Source organism: Palaemon carinicauda, chromosome 4, assembly GCF_036898095.1.
Source record: "Palaemon carinicauda isolate YSFRI2023 chromosome 4, ASM3689809v2, whole genome shotgun sequence".
Classification (NCBI taxonomy): Eukaryota; Metazoa; Arthropoda; class Malacostraca; order Decapoda; family Palaemonidae; genus Palaemon; species Palaemon carinicauda.
The window spans coordinates 57,697,227-57,713,137 of record NC_090728.1 but is presented as its reverse complement, the minus strand read 5'-3'; the positions used below and the strand labels follow the sequence as shown (position 1 = coordinate 57,713,137).

Below are 15,911 nucleotides of genomic sequence, written 5' to 3'. Positions count from 1 at the left end.
ATGTATGTTGTGTGTGTGTGTATTTAAGTTTGTGCATATTTGTCTGTACACGTGTACATTTCGCACAAGCATAAAGAAGAACTATTGGTATGTCTATGGGTCTAAGGAACAGCAGCAGTTCTGATAACAGAGAACGGTGTTATAGAAGCCCAGACTGAGGCCACACCGCACTGGACTATAGATGGCATATTGATCCGCTCATTCACGACCGGAAACTATTTGTTTCTTTTTCCCTTTATTTACGTAGTTGTTTTTAGGGCTTTTTATTATTTCATATTAGAAGGATTTTAATATTTACTCCTAAATTGGCTTGGTAAAGGCGATAGAATTATGTCATAACTGGCGACTCTGCAACCGGACAGGATACTGCGGCATTTGTATTGACTTGCGCTGTAGCGATCTCGAGTTCTGTCATACATTCGTGATTTTTTTTTTGTTCTAGTTTAGTTCTGTAGAGTCTGTTACGGCCTCTTTAATAGAACAATTTTATAAATCCCTTGTTTTATAAATGTTATAATGTTATGATATATAACAACAAAACAACAAAACTGTGTGGATTGTTTTTATTTTCTCTTTACCGGACCTTGCAGCGCAAGCCCCACCCCTTCCGCGCCTGTGCTAGACGGCAGCGCCATCTTAAGCCAGTCAGTTATGACTAGAGTGTCAGCCAAAGAGTTTTTGATAATGCGTTGCTTGAAGCGTTTGCCATTGTGACTTGTGTTAAACGGAATCTTTGTGTAAATACAGAGGCGACTGCCATATTCCCCCCTTTGCTGTAGGATGAGAAGAGTCCCTTGAAACGCAAACATGAATCGAAAAGCAGGACAAAGGCCCTCACACCACGGCCGACAGTATTTTTCGCCAGCAGTGTGATTGCTCGTGACTGGTATTTATCATGATGCACAGTTAATAGGCGAGACTGTATACAAACTACCTTCGTTCTCAATACTGTAAAAACCGTGTTGTGTTCGCATGTGGTTAGTTTTGCAAATAGACCAAAATGCCCGCCGAAAAGCACATTTGCTTAGGAATCTGCATTTGCCAAATGACAGCGATCCTTTCGGGGGTCTCCTTGCTCTACCTGGCTGTCATCGTGGTCATCCCTGCCAAAAATGAGCTCTCCCTCAACTTCAACAGAACCCCATCATGTGCACGACCATCACGGCGAGGGACATCCTCGCCGAGGGGAAGAAGGCCACTTGCAACTGGACGACATGCAGCGAGTGGTGCCTCTCCAAGGGCTCCGGCTCTTGCATGCAAATCGTGGTCATGGCCAGGCACAACGGGTCGAGGGTCAATTTCAAAGACTGCGTGGATATCAACGACCATAACTGTTCCGCTCTCGATGTGAATATTACCCGTCCCTATAACTGTAAGAAGGGTGAATGCAAGGACCTGACGGGGGTGTTCGACTGTAAAAAACCCGGTGATAACCCTTGTTCGAACATCTCCCCGGCCTTCGACTGCCAGAGCCAGGAGCTGGACAGGAACTCCACGATTTGCACGGAAGAGGGCTGTATGAATCGCTTGGATGGAGTCGTGACCTGCAGCAAAGGCAAGTGTCAGAAGTTACTCGACATGAAGAAGTATTACTTGGATTGTAAACGGAAGTGTACGTCGCTGCAGTTAAGAGAGACTAACGTGATAATATTCAGTACTGAAAGACTAGTGACAGCCGCGTGTACGTCTATGGAATCCCCGGATAACAACAGTATTTCGGAAGTCAACGAGAGGCAGGAATGGAGGGACAAGAAGAGGAGCCTCTTCATCTTCTGCACCTACGTCAGGAGGCAAAACGGCGCCACCACTTACGACCTCATCACCAAAGACTGCTTCAACGCCACCATGACGAACAGCTCCACCTACGACTCCATGACCGAATACATAGCCCTCAAGAACCTCCACTTGTCCCTCGCCAACGACACCGAGGAATGGATCATCCCGCCGGAGAAAGAATTGAGTATATTCAACAACACCCAGCTACGGATCAACCCGGACGGATGCGTCAACACCTTACGCAAGGAATGCAAGGCCTTCTTCGACACGCACGCCCACGACGGCTACGACGGGATGACCCCGGACAGATTCCCTTGCTACTTCACGGACCAGATGAACGAATACGTCATCGGGAAATTCAACCCTTCCCTGACGCACCTCATGATGCTGATAGCATCCATCTTGCCCGGGTGCCTCTTCGTGTTCGCTTGCACCTGCCTCTTCATTTGCTCGAAATCGGTAGGAGTGGACGACGAAGGGCACCTGAAACTGATCCTAATGCAGGGGTCAGGCGGAGGAGGTAACGCTAGCGAGCTGTGAGGCCGCCCTCCCCTCCCCCTCTCCCATTGTGTCTCTGGCTCTTCAGTAGGTGTAGTAGCCCCTACGTGTAATTGTTCCTTACCCTCCTTCTCATCCTGCACCACTACTTCACTACTGTACAATTCTGTACTTCTACTATTACTTCTATTACTGTTTTTTTTTGTGATACACAACTCACTGTACAACTTCTCACTACGACCACTGTATATCGGAACAAAACTAGTATATCAACTGTATACAAATGCACTTCAACTGTATAACAAATGCTACTCATAAGAACAACATTTCCAACAGACTTTATGTATTTCTATTGCTAATGTGGAATCTACTTTGACACGCAATTGGGGTTTATTTTCTTTTCAATGTCTCAGAATATTTTTGTTTCACATTAAATACATTTAGATTACAGTATACAATATTGTTTGCGGCGTTTCCGAAGTTAACTACAGTACATACAGTATTTATGATTATATATATATAATATATATATATATATATATATATAATATATATATATATATATGTCATGTCTCTGTACACTATACAATATTTTTTTTGGCGTTTCCAAGCTTAACTACATTATATACAGTATTTATTAATTTGTGTATATATATATATATATATATATATTATATATATATATATATATATATATATAATATATATATATATATATATACATATATATATATTTATGTGTAATATATATGATATATATATATGTATATTATATATATATATATATATATGTGTGTATATATATATATATATATATATATATATATATATATATATAATATGTTATTGTAAGGAAATGATATTTTCCTTGTATCGTAGGCACCATTATCAAAAATGTTATATACATTTCCTGCTATATATTTCACGATTAATTGTTTATTTTCAAGGACGTACGAGTTCCCTTCGCCAGTCTCATGGTCCTTGAAGAAAGTAAATTAATTATTTATAATTAACTCGTCATATTTCCAATTGGAAATTCGCTGTCATTTTGATTGATTGATTTATAGTTTTCTGGCATCCTGACATCTAAGGTCATGGCTATGAATTTTTCCCAAAACCGTATACGTTATTTTAATCAATTTCACCTCCTACTCGTTATTGTAATCAATTTTGACTTCCTAATCGTTATTTTAATCAATTTCAACCTCCCATAGGTAATTGATTTGTTGCTGACGATATCAATATTATTCAGGTAATTTTGTATTTTATTTATGCCGTGTTTCTTTCATAAAACACCTAAAGTAAACAAGCAATTTTTCTTCTCCCAAGGGGTTAGCTACTACACTGTAAATGTTCAGTGGCTACTTTCCTCCGGGTAAGGGTAGAAGAGGCTCTTTAGCTATGGTAAGCAGCTCCTCTAGGAGGACACTCCGAAATCAAACCATTGTTCTCTAGTCTTGGGTAGTGCCATAGCCTCTGTACCATGGTCTTCCACTGTCTTGGGTTAGAGTTCCTTTGCTTGAGGGTACACTCGGGCACACTATTCTGTCTAATTTCTCTTCTTGTTTTGTTAAAGTTTTTACAGTTTATATAGGAAATGTTTATTTTAATAATGTTTACTGTTCTTAAAATATTTTATTTTTCCGTGTTTCCTTTTCTCACTGGGCTATTTTCCCTGTTGGGGCCCCTGGACTTGGAGCATCCTGCTTTTTCAAACTAGGGTTGTAGCTTAGCAAGTAAATAATAATAATAGATGAATCATATTAACTTCAGATTTAACCATTTCAAATGAGAAAGTCGTTTCAAACTTTCACTCAAATGAAAGACATTCTGCTCCCTGCAGTGTTAACCATTTTAGATGAGAAAGTCGTTTCAAACTTTCACTCAAATGAAAGACTTTCTGCTCTCTTCAGTGTTATCAGATAATCGAGAAAGTCCTCGAAAAAGAGGATCGATAATTTAAGAGCTGACACGGATGGAAAAGGCATCCTAATGTCTTTCTGTTGCCCAGGCCCGAATGAAGCTAGAGATAGAGAAAGGAATAAGAGCTGGAAGAGTTATATTATTATTATTATTATTATTATTATTATCATCATCATCATTATTATTATTATTATTGTTATTATTATTATTATTATTATTATTAATAATAAATGCTAAGCTACAACCCTAGTTGGAAAAGCAGAATGCTATAAGCCCAGGGGCTCCAACAGGGAAAATAGCCCAGTGAGGAAAAGAAACATAGGAAAATGAAAATATTATAAGAGTAACATTAAAATAAATATCTCCTATATAAACTATGGAAACTTTAACAAAACAAGAGGAAGAGAAAGAAGATAGAATAGTGTGCCCAAGTGTACCCTCAAGCAAGAGTTAAGGCTTAATCACGAAAGATACTATGGACCTTAACATATCTACTTCTTCTTCTTCTTCTTCTTCTTCTTCTTCTTCTTCTTCTTCTTCTTCTTCTTCTTCTTCTTCTTCTTCTTGTCCCAATTTGGGGTCACTGTTGACAATGGTTCTTAACATATGAAATTTTATAAATAAAAAATATCTAAGGAAAAACAAGATCTCCAAATTTTATCTTTCCATTTTTCGTTTTATCTTTTATTATGAAATACACTTTTAGAATCTTATAATTCATAACATATATAAATCATAGTATATTTACATAAATAATTTTTTATTTTAAATATAGTGTAAATACAATTGAATTTTTTACTACTCTAAATATGTTTTTAAAAAAAAAATATATCGACTCGTGAATACTTTTTCATATGAAAATTGCCTCGTTCACCTCGTTTTGAATCATTAATTGAAAATGTAATTTGCTGTTAAATTTTATCTCAATATCGTGCTACATAGCTATGACGTAACTTATTTAATGATAATAATAGAAGTATAACTATTACTTTTTTTAATCTAGTCTTTGTTTTCATTGCTATTACAGTAAGTAATTTGCATAACAAATAAAATGGATGAGTTTTAATCTCACAATGAAATTATTTTGGAGTAATTCGAACAGTTTCAATAAGGAAAGATACATTAATTATTCAACATTTATATTTGATTTATTGATAGATATCTTGCATCAAATGATCAATCCTTTTTTATTGTTAGGTTTCGACTGATTGATAACAGTTTCTTGGGGCCCGAGTTCGATTCCCCGGCCAACCGGAAGCTATTATCTTTTGAGTTGATTCCCCCTTGGGTCTCTGATCCCGAGGTAAGAGAGAATCCAGATTTAGGACGGGTATGATATATGGCTTATATGAATATAAAAAACACGTATAAATGTGTAAAATTATCATACATATACACATATATTATATATATATATATATATATATATATATATATATATATAGAGAGAGAGAGAGAGAGAGAGAGAGAGAGAGAGAGAGAGAGAGAGAGAGGAGGAGAGAGAGGAGAGAGAGAGAGAGAGAGAGAGAGAGAGTATTGATTCCACTAACAAATTAACTGGATAAATGAAATATTGTTAATGGAATTGTAATGCTGTAAATGATGGCAGGGGATGAAATTGAAAAATTAATATAAATTGTAGTAAAGGTGCTCAAATAAAAATAATAACAAATGAATAGTCAATCGATTTTTACGATAAGATTGGAAAATTAACAAATAAAGGAACGTAAATAGAATAATGATTCGTCATCATCATCAAATCCTATGCCTATTGACGCAAAGGGCCTCGGTTTGAGCTTTTAATTGAATACTTCTCCATTCATCATCTCATCCTACGCCTAGTGACCTAAAGGGCCTCGGTTAGATTTCGCTAGCCGTCTCTATCTTGAGCTTTTAATTTAATACTTCTCCACTCATCATCTACTTCACGCTTCATTGTCCTCAGCTATGTAGGTATGGGTCTTTCAACTCTTCTAGTGCCTTGTGGAGCCCAGTTGAACGTTTGGTGAACTAATCTCTCTTGGGGAGTGCGAAGAGCATGCTCAAACCATCTCCATCTACCCCTCACCATGATCTCATCCACATATATCACTCAAGTAATCTCTCATATAGTTTCAGGAATAAAGAATACTTACAAAATTTAATTACCAAAATAATAATAGCCGATTTAGATGTAACATCATTCCTGGAAATAGTCAAAACGTATTGAGATGAATCTATTGTTTTATCAAATCTCGGCTTCAAACTAATTAACCATTGTTTTCTGTCTTGCTGATTATCCTCTTTTAATTTCATTTCCGTTTTTGGGAACCTTCCCAACTCCAGCGCTGGTCTATATATATATATATATATATATATATATATATATATATATATATATATATATATATATAAATATATATATCATACTGTATATAATCATCATCATCATCTCCTCCTACGCCTTTTGAGTCCCTTTGCGTCAATAGGCGTAAGAGGAGATGACAATGATATATATGTATATATAATATATATATATATATATATATATATATATATTCATATATATATATATATATATATATATATATGTATATATAATATATATATATATATATATTTATATATACATATATATATGTATATATATATATATATATTTATGTATATATATATAAAACAGTTATTATGTGTGTGTATTTGTACATACATATATATATATATATATATATATATATATATATATTTATATATATATATATTAGTATACATTCCAAACGCTCTGATATAGAATTATAATCAAAGGCATTATGAGATACAGTCATTTTGCTTCCTCCCTCGCCTTCAGAGAAATCCTATACTCAAGAACTTAATAAAACGACATTGTTTTCCCCCAGTAGAGAAAGTAGTGTTGCCATCAACGTGTTATCGACTTGAACTGGATTTGGCCACTCTAGTTCGAGTGCCTGGCCATGACGTGGCCTTCCCTTAATCAGTTGCTATGGCGATAACGCATATTGAGAGACAGCTAGTGTCTCGCTTCACTCATGAGCTTTTAAGTCGTCCATTGCCTTGCTTTATTAAATGTCCTTTATAACTTCCGGAGAGGGATTAGTTCACCAAACGTTCAGTTTGGCTCCACAAGGCACTAGAAGAATTGGAAGACCCAGGCCTACATGGCTGAGGAATATGAATCCCGAAGTAGGAGGTAATGAATGGAGAATTATTTAAACGCTCAAGATAGAGACGACTGGCGAATGCTATGAAGTGTGAAGTAGGAGAGGACGAATGGAGAAGTATAGAGCTAAAAGCTCAAGATAGAGACGACTGGCGAATGCTATGAAGTGTGAAGTAGGAGAGGACGAATGGAGAAGTATAGAGCTAAAAGCTCAAGATAGAGACGACTGGCGAATGCTATGAAGTGTGAAGTAGGAGAGGACGAATGGAGAAGTATAGAGCTAAAAGCTCAAGATAGAGACGACTGGCGAATGCTATGAAGTGTGAAGTAGGAGAGGACGAATGGAGAAGTATAGAGCTAAAAGCTCAAGATAGAGACGACTGGCGAATGCTATGAAGTGTGAAGTAGGAGAGGACGAATGGAGAAGTATAGAGCTAAAAGCTCAAGATAGAGACGATTGGCGAAATCTAACCGAGGCCCTCGTCCATTGCCCTGTTTTTTTATATATCCTTTGTAAATTCCTAATAGAGATTAGTTCACTAAACGTGCAGTTGGGCTCCACAAGGCACTAGAAAAGTTGGAAGACCCAGTGCTACATGGCTGAGGACTATGAAGCCTGAAGTAGGAGATGATGAATGGAGAAATATTGAATTAAAAGCTCAAGATAGAGACTACTGACGAAATCTAACAGAGTCCCTCGTCCATTGCCTTTATATATATATATATATATATATATATATATATATATATATATATATATATATTATATATATATATATATATCCTTTGTAAATTCCCAAGGGAGATTAGTTCATCAAACGTTCAGTTGGGCTCCACAAGGCACTAGGAGAATTGGAAGACCCAGGGCTACATGGCTGAGGACTATGAAGTGCGAAGTAGGAAATGATGAATGGTGAAGTATTGAATTAAAAGCTCAAGGTAGAGATGACTACCGAAATCTAACTGAGGCCCTTTGCGTCAATAGGCGTAGGAGGAGATGATGATAATGATGAAATTCCTATGGGAAGAATTACGGAACAAAAATCTAGACAGTTACCTCTGTGTGATGGAGTTTTGATTTATTGCCCTTAAGAGTTTTAAAGGTCGCTCATGAATGGCAGAGGCAAGGGGCAGTGACATTGCCCTATCAAGGAGGTCAATGCCCTAGAGACTGACCTTACATACAAATGATCAGCGCCCAAAACCCCTATCCACCCAATGTAGGACCAATGAAATCCAGATAGTGACTGCTGATGACTCAGTAGATATACCTATAGGCTCCCCCAAACCCCGTATCCTTAGCTCATTAGGATGGTGAGATTGTAGCAACCAAAGAGACTAACGAGTTTAAGCGGGAATCGAACCCTAGTGTGGCGATCACCAGTCAGGGACGTTGATACATATGCCACCACAATCCTTGTGAGATATTTCGTATAGATTAATTCTGTTTACTTATATCAGAGAGACAGCTGATGTGCAATAAATCAATCCATATAAAATGAATATCGATTATTGATTTATAGGAACAAATATTTCATGAAAGGATTGCTCAAAGTTCACATATTTCTTTTACACCTGGGTCCTCTTATGACGTAGATTATTTGCTTAAGATATTTTCCGGTATTTTCCGCTTCGAAACTATGAAAAATTATTATAACCGAAACCATGGAAAATTATTATAACCTTGATTTACAGAGAGTAATGTCACTTTACATAACATGGATGTCTTGCGTTTTTTTTTCTTTTGGCTAAATTATCTTCTATAGAGAAATAAATCTGTAATATTTGAAGTCTTTTTATGCTACGTAATCAGTCGACCTCATCTCTCTCTCTCTCTCTCTCTCTCTCTCTCTCTCTCTCTCTCTCTCTCTCTCTCTCTCTATATATATATATATATATATATATATATATATATATATATAATATATATATATATATATATATATATATATATATATATATATATATATATATATATATATATATATATATAAGCCCAAGGGTCCCAACAGGAGAAAATAGCCCATTGAGGAAAGAAAATAAGGAAATATATAAATGATGTAGTTTAGAAAAGGGGTGAAAGGTATAAAGTAGGACTTAGTATTGAATACAATCCGCTCAGTATTCTTTTTACAGTTCATCTTTTTTTTTCTTTCTTGTATTCGACCCCATTCATTGTTGCGAAGTATAATGACATTTTTGGTACCAGTATTTTTACATATTCACATAGTATGATTGTTTCCCCAAGTTAAAATGTACCTTATTCACTGTTACGAAGTATAGTGAAATTTTTGGTGCTAGAATTTTACCTACTGACCATCTAAATGTGTTTACCAAGAATAAATTTATTCATTCACTATTACGATAAATAGTGAACAATTTGGTTTCCGTTTTTCGCCCTACTTAAATAGTAGGTCTATTTGCCAAGATTAAATCTACCTCATTCACTGTTACGAAGTATAGTGACATTTGGGTTTTGGTTTTTTGACTTATGGAAATTGTACATTATTTTTTTCAAAAAATCGTAATCTCAATCGGTAGTTTTCGTAAGAATATTAAAAAATAAAATCTATGTTTTAATCGGAAATTCTCCGTAAAAATATACTGTTCTCAGCCGTATTTGAGTAAAATATAGGCGACCGTAGTTTCCCCATACTTTGTTATTATCTTTAACGGGTTGGTGACCGTAATAACACTCCTTTACGTCAATATATCCGTTTTTAAAACGGTAAAAATCTTGGAATAAAAGTTGCCAGACATTTACGGTGTTTTTAATGCAAATTTTTAACATTGTAGGTCTGTTTTCCAAGACTAATTTTACCATTTCACTGATAATTCAGCTTCCATTGCATACTCCGTTCTCATCACCTCCGTCTTTCTTCGATTTATGTTGAGACCAACCTCGTCTGATATTTCATGCATTCTTGCAAGCAAGCATTGCAAGTCCTGTGGTGTTCGATACAAATAGCATTAAATGAAATAATCCAATATTCACTGTTACGAATTAGAGTTTCTTCCGTTCTCATCATCTCTGTCTTCTATTTATGTTGAGACCAACCCCGTGTGATATTTCATGCATTCTTGTAAGCAAGCATTGCAAGTCCTGTTGTGTTCGGTACAAATAGCATAAAATAAAGTAATCCAATATTCACTGTTACGAATTATAGTTTCTTCTGTTCTCATCATCTGTCTTTCTTCTATTTATGTTGAGCCCAACCTCGTTTGATATTTCATGCATTCTGGCAAGCAAGCATTGCAAGTCATGTGGTGTTCGGTACAAGTAGCATTAGATAAATTAATCCAATATTCACTGTTACGAATTATAGCTTCTTCCGTTCTCATCATTTCTGTCTTTCTTCTATTTATGTTGAGCTCAACCTCGTTTGATATTTCATGCATTCTGGCAAGCAAGCATTGCAAGTCCTGTGGTGTTCGGTACAAAGAACATAAAATAAAATAATCCAATATTCACTGTTACGAATTATAGTTTCTTCCGTTCTCATTACCTCCGTCTTCCTTCTATTTATGTTGTGCCCAACGTCGTGTAATATTTCATGCATTCTGATAAGCAAGCATTGCAAGTCCTGTGGTGTTTGATACGAATAGCATGAAGTAAAATAATCCAATATTGACTGTTACGAATTATAGCTTCTTCCGTTCTCATCATCTCTGTCTTTCTTCTATTTATGTTGAGCTCAATCTCGTGTGATATTTCATGCATTCTGATAAGCAAGAATTGCAAGTCCTGTGGCGTTCGATACAAATAGAATTAAATAAAATAATCCAATAAGTGACATATTTTTTTTTTTTTTTTTTCTAACTACTGATAACTACTGATATTGTAGGCATGTAGGCATGTTTCCTCAGAAGAATTTAAATAGCTTTCCCATAATCCTTTTTGATGGAACGAGCCACTGACTGCCCTGAAAGTAGGAATGTTCTGGACAATCTGGGTGTTGTCCTCTTTGCAACCAGGACATAATCACGCGAGAGTCACTAGTTATTATACCCCCCCCCCCCCCCCCGCCCTCCAACCCCCGCCAACATCCCTCTCAAGGCCCTCCACCAATATGACCCCCCCCCCCACACGCACAAACACACACACACACACACCCACCTTGAGCGAAGGCACGCTATGCTGATACTCTGGGCTAGCGATCGATGAGGACAAACTTAGTACGAAAGCGCCAAGATCCCTTGTTCGCAGAGGCCAGTGTTATGGTCCTTTGGGAATGTTCTCTTCTCCTTTATGATTGTCCTTTCATTTCATCTGTAACTTTATATATTTGGATTTCAGTAGCCGTATTACTCATCTAAATAACCATCATCTTAGTTAGCTTTCTACGATCGCCGAAAGGAAATTGATAACTATATTTTGCTATAATATTAAAACTTATAAGAACTGGATATTTTGTCAGTAGCTAATGATATTGTAAGTTATGATACTTAAGCTATACGATAATTAACTGAAATGGGCAGCTTTAGTTATATGAATAGAATAATTATTCCATAATTGGGTATACGAATAGAAAATTATTCCATAATTAAGTACAACAGGGGCAGCTTAATGCCAAAAGGATAGAATAAGTTGAATTAACAGACAGTTGAAATCAAATACCTAACTAAAATCAGAAAAATATTAAACTGAAATAAACAACTTTAGTTACACGAATACAAAAATAATTCCACAATTAACAACAGGAGCAACTTAATGCTAAAATGATAGAATAAGTTGAATTAACAGACAGTTGAAATCAAATACCTAACTGAAATCAGAAAAATATTAAACAGGAATAAACAACTTTAGTTATACGAACACAAAAATAATTTCACAATTAACAACAGTAGCAACTTAATGCCAAAATGATAGAATAAGCTGAATTAACAGATTGTTAAAATCGAATACGTAACTGAAATCAGAAAAATATTAAACTAAAATAAACAGCTTTAGTTATACGAATAGTAAAATAATTCCACAATTAACAACAGTAGCAACTTAATGCTAAAATGATAGAATGAGCTGAATTAAGTGACTGTTGAAATCAAATACGTAACTGAAATCAGAAAAATATTGAAAAGAAATAACAACTTTAATTGAATGAATAGAAAAATAATTCCACAATTAACAACAGTAGCAATTTAATGCCAAAATGATAGAATAAGCTGAATTAACAGATTGTTAAAATCAATTACGTAAATGAAATGAGAAAAATATTGAACTGAAATAAACAACTTTAGTTTAATGAATAGAAAAATAATTCCACAATTAACAACAGTAGCAACTTAATGCCAAAATGATAGAATGAGCTGAATTAACTGACTGTTGAAATCAAGTACCTAACTGTAATCGATGGTGCCTGAGTCTCTCGATTCCAACGTTAGGAATTATTCATGGAACCCTGGCTGCTCTGCATGGCTGAGTCATAGCTATGCTTCTAAAAAGTTGTTGAATTAGTTAGTAGTGGATTAATTGATTGTGAACGTGGTTTATGTATGTATATTATTTTATTATATACAAATTTCATAGTCTTAAAGATACAGAATACCGTTTGGTTTTGAGGGATTGATATATAGAATACCCTTGGGTTTTATGGGAATGACAGATAGAATACCCTTGGGTTTTGTGGGAATGACATATAATGCCCTTGGGTTTTATGGGAATGGCAGATAGAATACCCTTGGGTTTTGTGGGAATGAAAGATAGAATACCCTTGGGTTTTGGGGGATTGGCAGATAGAATACTCTTGGGTTTTGTGGGATTGACAGATAGAATACCCTTGGATTCTATAGGAATTACAGATGGAATACCATTGGTTTTTGTGGGAATGACGGTGAGAATACCCTTGGGTTTTGTAGGAAAAACAGATAGAATAACCTTGGGTTTTTTGGGAATGACAGATAGAATACCCTTGGGTTTTGTTGGAATGGAAGATAGAATAACCTTGGGTTTTGGGTGATTGAAAGATAGAATACCCTTGGATTTTATGAGAATGACAGATAGAATACCCTTGAGTTTTGTTGGAGTGACAGATAGAATAACCTTGGGTTTTGTGGGAATGAAAGATAGAATACCCTTGGGTTTTGGGGGATTGGCAGATAGAATACTCTTGGGTTTTGTGGGATTGACAGATAGAATACCCTTGGATTCTATGGGAATTACAGATGGAATACCCTTGGGTTTTGTTGGAAGGACAGATAGAATAACCTTGGGTTTTGTGGGAATGGCAAATAAAATACCTTTAGCTTTTGTGGGAATGACAGATAGAATACCCTTGGGTTTTGTCGGAATGGCAGATAGAATAACCTTGGGTTTCATGGGAATGACAGAATAACCTTGGGTTTTATGGGAATGACAAATAGAATACCTTTGGGTTTTGTGGTAATGACAGATAGAATAGCCTTGTGTTTTGTGGGAATGACAGATATTATACCCTTGGGTTTTGTGGGAGTGACAGATAGAATACCCTTGGGTTTTGTGTCAAGAACAGAGATAAACTTAGGCAAATAAGTCTCTAGTTATAGTTTATATATGAAATATCTGTTTTAATGTTGTTTCTGTTCTTAGAATATTGTATATTGTTCTATACTTTTCTTATAGTTAATTTATTCCTTTATATCCTTTCCTCACTGGGGTATTTTTCCCTGTTGTAGCCATTGGGCTCATAGCATCCTGCTTTTCCAACTAAAGTTTTACCAACAACAACGGTAGTTTCAAATCAGGTATACCTTCCACACACATATGGCAACAATGACTGAAATGGTTAAGGTAAAATAAAAGAAAACCTAAGATAGTCAATTTAGTTATCTGGGTCTCTGATCACATGGATATATGGTCAGTATCTAGGGCTATGTTAATATCCCTTGCCTCTGCCATTCATGAGTAACCTTTAAACAGTGAGGAGATTATGAATCGGCCTACTTTAAACAAATGTTATTATGATTTCACGTTAATTAGGAGGCACCGAACAATAATTAGATTTAAAGTAATGAAATGATTCCTCACTAGGAATTGCCTTTACCTAACACTGCAGACCTCAGCAGACACAATAGTCAATTCTTTTTAGTGAGGCAAAATTGCACGTACTCGCAGGGGTGCCCTTTTAGCTCGGAAAAGCTTCCTAATATCTGATTGGTCAGACAAAAATACTTCTGACCAATCAGCTGATAGGAAAGTTTATCGAGCTAAAAGGGCACCCCTGCGAATCGGTGCAAATCTACCTCTCTAAAAAGAATTGACAATAATCTTCAAATTTAATCTATCATTTTTTGATCGTTTATCGGGGACGTGAATTTGAATATATCAAATACGTCTTTAAAGCATTCGACTCAGCTACTTTGTTAGTAAGTCGGCCAACAAGTCGGACAATCAATTGTAAGGTAAACACGCTTTTAACAAATTCGGTCAGCCAGTTTGTCAGTCAGTCGATCAACAAGTTGGTCAATCAATTGTAAGGTAAACACGCCTTTAACATATTCTGTCAGCCAGTTTATCAGCCATTCGGCCAACAAGTCGGACAATCAATTGTAAGGTAAACACGCTTTTAACAAATTCGGTCAGCCAGTTTGTCAGTCAGTCGATCAACAAGTTGGTCAATCAATTGTAAGGTAAACACGCCTTTAACATATTCTGTCAGCCAGTTTATCAGCCATTCGGCCAACAAGTCGGACAATCAATTGTAAGGTAAATACGCCTTTAACTAATTCGGTCAGTCAGTTGGTCAATCAATTATCAGGTAAACACGCCTTTAACATATTCTGTCAGCCAGTTTGTTAGTTACTCGGCCAACAAGTCGGACAATCAATTGTAAGGTACAGTAAATACGCCTTTAACAAATTCGGTCAGCCAGTTTGTCAGTCAGTCGGTCAACAAGTTGGTCAATCAATTGTAAGGTAAACACCCCTTTAACTAATTCGGTCAGCCAGTTTGTCAGTCAGTCGGCCAACAAGTCGGATAATCAATTGTAAGGTAAACACGCCTTTAACTAATTCGGTCAGCCAGTTTGTCAGTCAGTCGGCCAACAAGTCGGACAATCAATTGTAAGGTAAACACCCCTTTAACAAATTCGGTCAGCCAGTTTGTCAGTCAGTCGGCCAACAAGTCGGATAATCAATTGTAAGGTAAACACGCCTTTAACTAATTCGGTCAGCCAGTTTGTCAGTCAGTCGGCCAACAAGTCGGATAATCAATTGTAAGGTAAACACGCCTTTAACTAATTCGGTCAGCCAGTTTGTCAGTCAGTCGGCCAACAAGTCGGATAATCAATTGTAAGGTAAATACGCCTTTAACTAATTCGGTCAGCCAGTTTGTCAGTCAGTTGGTCAATCAATTGTCAGGTAGACACGCCTTTAACATATTCGACTCAGCCAGTTTGTCAGTCAGTCGGCCAACAAGTTGGTCAATCAATTGTAAGGTAAACACTCCTTTAACATATTCGGTTTGTCAGTTTGTCAGTCACTCGGCCAACAAGTCGGACAATCAATTGTAAGGTAAACACGCTTTTAACAAATTCGGTCAGCCAGTTTGTCAGTCAGTCGATCAACAAGTTGGTCAATCAAT

The 15,911-nt window shown here is 36.2% G+C and overlaps 1 pseudogene; it reads left to right on the top strand.

Moving 5' to 3' along the window:
- Nucleotides 1-636: 636 nt before the first annotated feature.
- The window catches only part of LOC137639972 (uncharacterized), a 23,778-nt pseudogene continuing 8,503 nt past the window's right edge, over nucleotides 637-15,911 (top strand).